Source organism: Hyperolius riggenbachi, chromosome 3, assembly GCF_040937935.1.
Source record: "Hyperolius riggenbachi isolate aHypRig1 chromosome 3, aHypRig1.pri, whole genome shotgun sequence".
In the NCBI taxonomy this organism is placed as follows: domain Eukaryota; kingdom Metazoa; phylum Chordata; class Amphibia; order Anura; family Hyperoliidae; genus Hyperolius; species Hyperolius riggenbachi.
The window spans coordinates 167,300,137-167,306,136 of NC_090648.1; the positions used below are offsets into that span (position 1 = coordinate 167,300,137).

Genomic DNA, 6,000 nt, shown 5'->3' on the forward strand with positions numbered 1-6,000 from the left:
AAAATAGAAAGCACAAAAAAACGTACTCTCTGGATTTCATTTAACAACATTAAATTTTAATTCCAAATGAAATACAGAAATGATAAGAATGATACATATATTTTATTTGCTTCAGCATTTAATTGTGACCATTATATTTATTAGCATTTGTAATTGTGGCAGGTATAATTGCTTTACGCGGGTCTGCAGCATAGTCATTTTTTTTTTTACGGCGGTATCCTAGACAGCAGACATTGTGAGAAAATACATAAAGCCACTTGCAAATATAAGAACAGGGAATTAGAAAGTATGTTAATTTAATTAATATCAAGGGCGGATTTTCCGCATGAGGAGGGTGGTGGCAGATGAAAGTGGGTCATGCCAGTTTCATTTATTGTCCCGCTTTTGTTGCTAATTAGCACGTTAAGAAAATGATCATCGGGCAGGGAATAGTGGAGAGCGGCGATGAGGCAGCAGATTCAACCTACCTTTCTCCAGAGCGGCCATCTTATAGTATTCCTCTGTTCCATCAAAATGGCCTCCGTCCACAGAGCAGTACCTCCTCAGCATGTTGAATCAAGAATAGGATGTCCTCCAAAACAAACACCTTCTTCTGTGTGGCTCCTCTTCTTCATCAGGATGGGCGCCTCATATTAAAAGACTTCTCCTCACAGACATTGAAATGAAGCTTTGAAAACTGCAAATTCATTGGCTGGTTTTCGTGATGCAGCACAATTTATACACAGGGCTCTGATTCCTGCCATCTTCTTCACTGACTCTGCTTGAGACAAAAAAAATTATGTTACTATTTGTGTTAGGAAAGATACTCTGCCTCCTATAGAACCAATGCAAGCATTCAGTCCTTTCATAGGCATGTATGGCAAGATTTCAGTGTCTACAGATACATTTGCCATCAGGAAATGACATTGTATTTTAAAAATCAGACAAGGCACTTATCACCAAGTTAACAGTTTTAAGATATTTTCGATTATTGTAAATCATGTTCTCCAAATATCTTGCCTTGTGCTGAAATTCTATTCTACATGTTAACCATCGCTTATCAAGCTGCTATCTGATTGGTAGCAGAAAGTTTCTATCTATCTGTCGGACTATTGGACATTACAAGCTATAACAAATGCAAAATAAGAATAAGAATAACAACAACCACAACACCTTTTCACATCTACAACAAACATGCACTAATTCTTATTGGATCTACTGTAAATTGTCAGTACAAAATCCACATTACATTGCTGTGATGCTCAGATGGTTCACTGACTAAATGGTGAGCATAAAATACCTGCTGAATAAAACATGTGACTTTAGGGACATTAGAAGATGACCAAAACTCCCAGTTTTTCTTTATTTTTAGCTCGATATAAGAACAGCCATTTCACATAGCAGTAGCTTTCATGCAGGTCAGAGAAGGGTTAACAACATTCATAATATGGCCACAACCTTAACTAGTAGCAGAGGTGTGACTCACCATGCAGTTTCTAATTTATGACACAATTGTCAGATGCTCTTAAATAAATGAAGGGAATCTGTCATCTTGAGGATAGCAACCCAATTCATAATAGCTGCCAGCTTCCAGCAGTGTGTGTGTGTGTGTGTGTGTGTGTGTGTGTGTGTGTGTACACATATATATGTAAGTATCTATAGTACCCACTATATATATAGTGGGTACTATGGATACTTTTACATTGCCAGGGTGGCAGAGTTTATATCTAGTCATACATTATAGTAAGGCATTTACAGTAATAAGCAGTTGGGCATCTGTGCCAGTCTGGTAGCCAGTGGCGTTTGGCAAATGTCAGTCAAGAGCCGGCAAGAGCTTGAATTTTAATCTCACCCATGCCAACAGAGAGCGTGTCCATGTGTTGCAAAATGATTTAGCATCGTGGAGGTTAATTCTTTGGACGCAGATATAAAGCGGTCAAAAAAAAAATATAACAAAGAAATCCTGATTATAGCCATGACAGAGCGCAGACTGATTGTGGGAACGCCCCACATGCAAATTGACGCAATTGTTATTAAGATGAAGCTTAACACATGCAGATTTGCAGCATGCATATTCATTTGCTAGCTCCTGAAAACCTGACCAATTGCTGCTTCTCATTAACCAGACGATGAAGCCCCTTATAAATCACTCTCAGGCTCGGCGAGCCATGTGGGAAAATAGGGCCGCTCCATTGTTGGTAGTGTGTGGCATAGCAGAATGCTCTGGCCATACAGCTGGGAATTTAATTTAGAACGGATGGCCTACCCATTACAAGACAATGTCATTTTCCTGGGTGTCACAATAAACAAAATATCTCACCGTGTCCTATGCTGAAACCAAACGCTGTAAACATGCTTTACACTAAGGCTTTTTGGGAGGCCCTGGACAATGTTCTACAAACTTCATACTCATATTTATTAGTCATTATTAATCACTTTCTATGTCAATGTAACTGCTATCAATAGTCATTGTTACTGTCTGATTTTTAATTTTTTAAAAGAAATCATTTAAAAAAAAATAATTAATTGTTCCATCTGCAGCATCAATATAAAGGACAATTGCAGGAAACCATTAAACCATGGCTTATGTTCGAGAGGATTAATGTATTTGGTCACAATTGGTTGAGCCTTTTAACACATTCAAGGTTCTGCCTTTTTGTGAGTTATGTCTACGTCCTTCAATTGCAGAATAAAATACTCAAAGTCCTACTGCATTAAGCTAAGAGATAAATATGCTGCTGTTCATTATAAATCTCTGAATATAAGTCATTGACTCTTGCTAACAATATAGCGGTGGTTAAGGCAGTATGCTCTATGTTTTTTGTTTATATGCCCAGTTCAGATCTATTCGATAACACATGAGCCATGCTTGGAAACATAGATTCCTACCTGCACAACAGAAGCCATTTTGTGTAGTAGGCCCAGGCTTTCTCTGGTTTCCTGCTATGAAATTTTAATTCTCTCTGTGCCCTTGTGGAGCTGCAAAGGTTAAAGAGAAAATGTCATTTATGATACATTCAACTTCCATTTCAATATAACATAAATTATTACAGCAAAGGAATGGTATATGTGTCTGGGGATTTACAGTGTGGAACTATTTGACAGATCTCCTAATTTACTGATTGGAGACTCTAAAACAAATATATTTAACAGTTAGACAAACATTTTCAGGAGCTAAATCAAAAAATAAAAAGGGGTTATGCCAGAAACAATCCCAGAGATGCAAATTACTGAGGTTCAGAAATTATTTGAAGAAAATGACTTGAAAAAGAAAATCCCAGTGGAAGCATGTCTGCAGATCTTGCATCTACATGTAGAAAACATCAGGGAATTCGATTTCTCTATCTCACTCAAATGATGCAGCCAAGATGTGACCTCACCTGGCTGAAAATAAGTACTTATTTCAGGTTAATCACACATCAACGGCAAAGCAGCCCCTGCTTAAATCTTTACATAAGTAGTAATATGCACTCTGCTATTTATATACATAGCTCTTGCTATAGATTCAATTCATCTCAAGCATACACACTGTATTCAGGAGAGAGATTCATACACTGCTTCTAGGCCAACACATTCTGTTATTCTGATGTGACTGCAGACAGACCAGCTTAGGGTAAAGGATACAGTGTGCAATGCTGATGAGATTTACAACATTTTCTCTTTTTTTTTTTATATATATATACTGTATTTCAACATTAATACAGAGTTTATGTTAAGTATACAGTGTGGGGTATTGTACTGCTCTTTAGCTAAGCCTGATTTTAACAATGACTCTCAAGCAACCAAAAACTACACTTATCTGGCATCAGCCAATCCCCATTGGTGTAATATTGGGGGTTTTATTGTATATATTTTTTATATATTAAACAAATCATATAGGTTCTGCAACTGTTCTCAATTACACAAGTTACTGGCCTTGAATGCCATATAAACTGGCGTAGAGAGCAGCTGGTATACCAGAATCATTATTAATCTTTAGGCCGAACAACAAACATTTTTTCCTTAAACACACACTGCAAAAAAATGTATTTCCAGATGGAATTCTCTATGCAAGTGCAGTGTATGTGTTTTGTGTGTGTGTATACCTTAAGATAATATATTGAGGTAATATGACCCTTATTCAAATCCCCTTTTCTCCTAAGTTTTCTCATAGGAGATAATTTTTCATCTTCTGAACCAAGAAAACTACCAAAAAGTAGTTGAAAAATGATTATCAAAATTATTCTGATTATTTTCTTTCTTGTGGGTGTTTTAAAGGGCATTTTATTGATTAGGTGTGAAAATATCACCTAGGAGAAAAATTTGGAGAAAAGGTGAATTGAGTATCAGCTCAAGGCCCATATGCAATTAACTTTTTCATCTGAGTTTTCTCCTAGGCTATATTTTCAAATAACCTTGTAAATAAAATGACTTTAAAAAGAACGCCAGCAAGCAAGAAAATACTCAAAATGATTTTGAAAATACCCTTTCACCTATTTTTTTGTTACTTTTTTAATGGCAACGTACTGAAAGTTGTTTTCAGTACAAGATGAATCAATATCTCCTGGGAGAAAACTCAGGAGAAAAGGTAAATTGAAAAAGGGCCTATATATTCAATATCGAGACTTTGGCAGTCATTTAACTTAGTGGGATAAGAAATAACCTATTCTGAAGCATTCACAGAGATGTCAAAGATGTCCGCCACAGATGCGAAGCAGGTACCAAGACCAGGCGCCCCATAGCAGGAATGTTATGCTATGCGGGGAGTGTAAGGGTAATTCGGGGCTCCGATGGCTGTTGAACCCCGAATTACATCTCCCTCTGAGTTGTGACAACTTAGAGGGGGTATAGTATTTAACAAAGCCAAAGAGTTTAGTGGCAGCAGGGAAAGCCGTCATTCGGTTCTCCCGGCGCCCAACTCACTGGCGATGCAACGATACGTACGCCACAGATGAACTGAGGTTTTCTTGGCTCACAATTAATTAGATAGCTGTAGATGTATTAACAGGAGTAAAATACCACCCCAGCCCATGTTCTAATGTTCTGCTGTTACACATACCTCTATTTCTTATATTTCCATCCCAAGAATCAGATGCTAAACACAGCTTTATTAGAAAGGTCCCACTGGGGGAGGTTCTAAAAAGAAAAGGAAAATACAGCATCTTACAAGGCATGTATGTTTTCATCCATGAGCAAGGTCAAACATAATGTTTCATAGTAGAACTATACAACATGGAAGAGCAGTTGCATAATACAGGTGCTAGAGACTTGTACCCACTTTGACCTTGATGTCAAAACAACAACACAACAGGCCAAAGCACTGTTAGTCATACCTTATAAAAGTAGACAATGTATATGGTATTTCACTCACAGATGTGTAAAGTAGGTTTCACATTTGCCAGCATTGTGCTGGAGGACAACATGAGTCCTTCAAGACTGACATGATGTTAGTGCACCTTGTTCATGAAATGGATGTAAGACAAAGAAGCATTGGAGAAATCAGAGTACACCAGTCATGAGAGACATGTAGAAGGCGTGATTTCACACCTCCTCCTGCTAGTGACTGTAGTGCAGATCCTCCGGTTATACCTCTTTCAGAGTCACTCATGGGGAACAATTATGCAGTGTTGTGGGAGCAACACAACACCTGATTAGCATGCTAGCTCCAGGTGACTGATTTGAAAAGGATCATAGCCAAAGGATGAGAATGTGTACTTCAAAAAGCAGCACTCTCCATCATCGTCAAACCCCCACCCACACCAGACAGACACACATACGTATACACACACCTGAATTATTAAAACACAATAGTAATGCCTTTCAAATTTGGAATGTTATTGGTTTTAAACTTCTAAATGAGAGGTTGTATGATTGCTGTTTGCTTTTTTCCTGTAGTCCTGTCCATGTCATTGGAGCACTGTGGTCTGAAGCAATGACGTGTGCGCCCGCACTAGCCTGTAGGAAACAGCATGGCCTAGACTGCCATTACCTAACCATGCCTTGTTGTGCCGGAAAGGAGGACTAGAGGTCCACTAGTCACTT

General features: G+C 38.1%; 1 long non-coding RNA gene across 3 annotated transcripts in view; it reads right to left on the reverse strand.

Moving 5' to 3' along the window:
* LOC137561214 (uncharacterized) overlaps window positions 1-5,097 on the reverse strand; it is a 105,513-nt gene extending 100,416 nt beyond the window's left edge. For 2 of the 3 annotated variants that reach the window (XR_011029931.1, XR_011029932.1), the window contains exons 1-3: window positions 5,018-5,097; window positions 2,869-2,958; window positions 468-757 (exon numbers count right to left, since the gene is read on the reverse strand). This is a non-coding gene — a long non-coding RNA (uncharacterized lncRNA). Of the gene's footprint in view, window positions 1-467; window positions 761-2,868; window positions 2,959-5,017 lie in introns of all 3 variants that reach the window. The other variant, XR_011029933.1, reaches the window with a different exon arrangement.
* Between the last annotated feature and the right edge of the window lie 903 nt (window positions 5,098-6,000).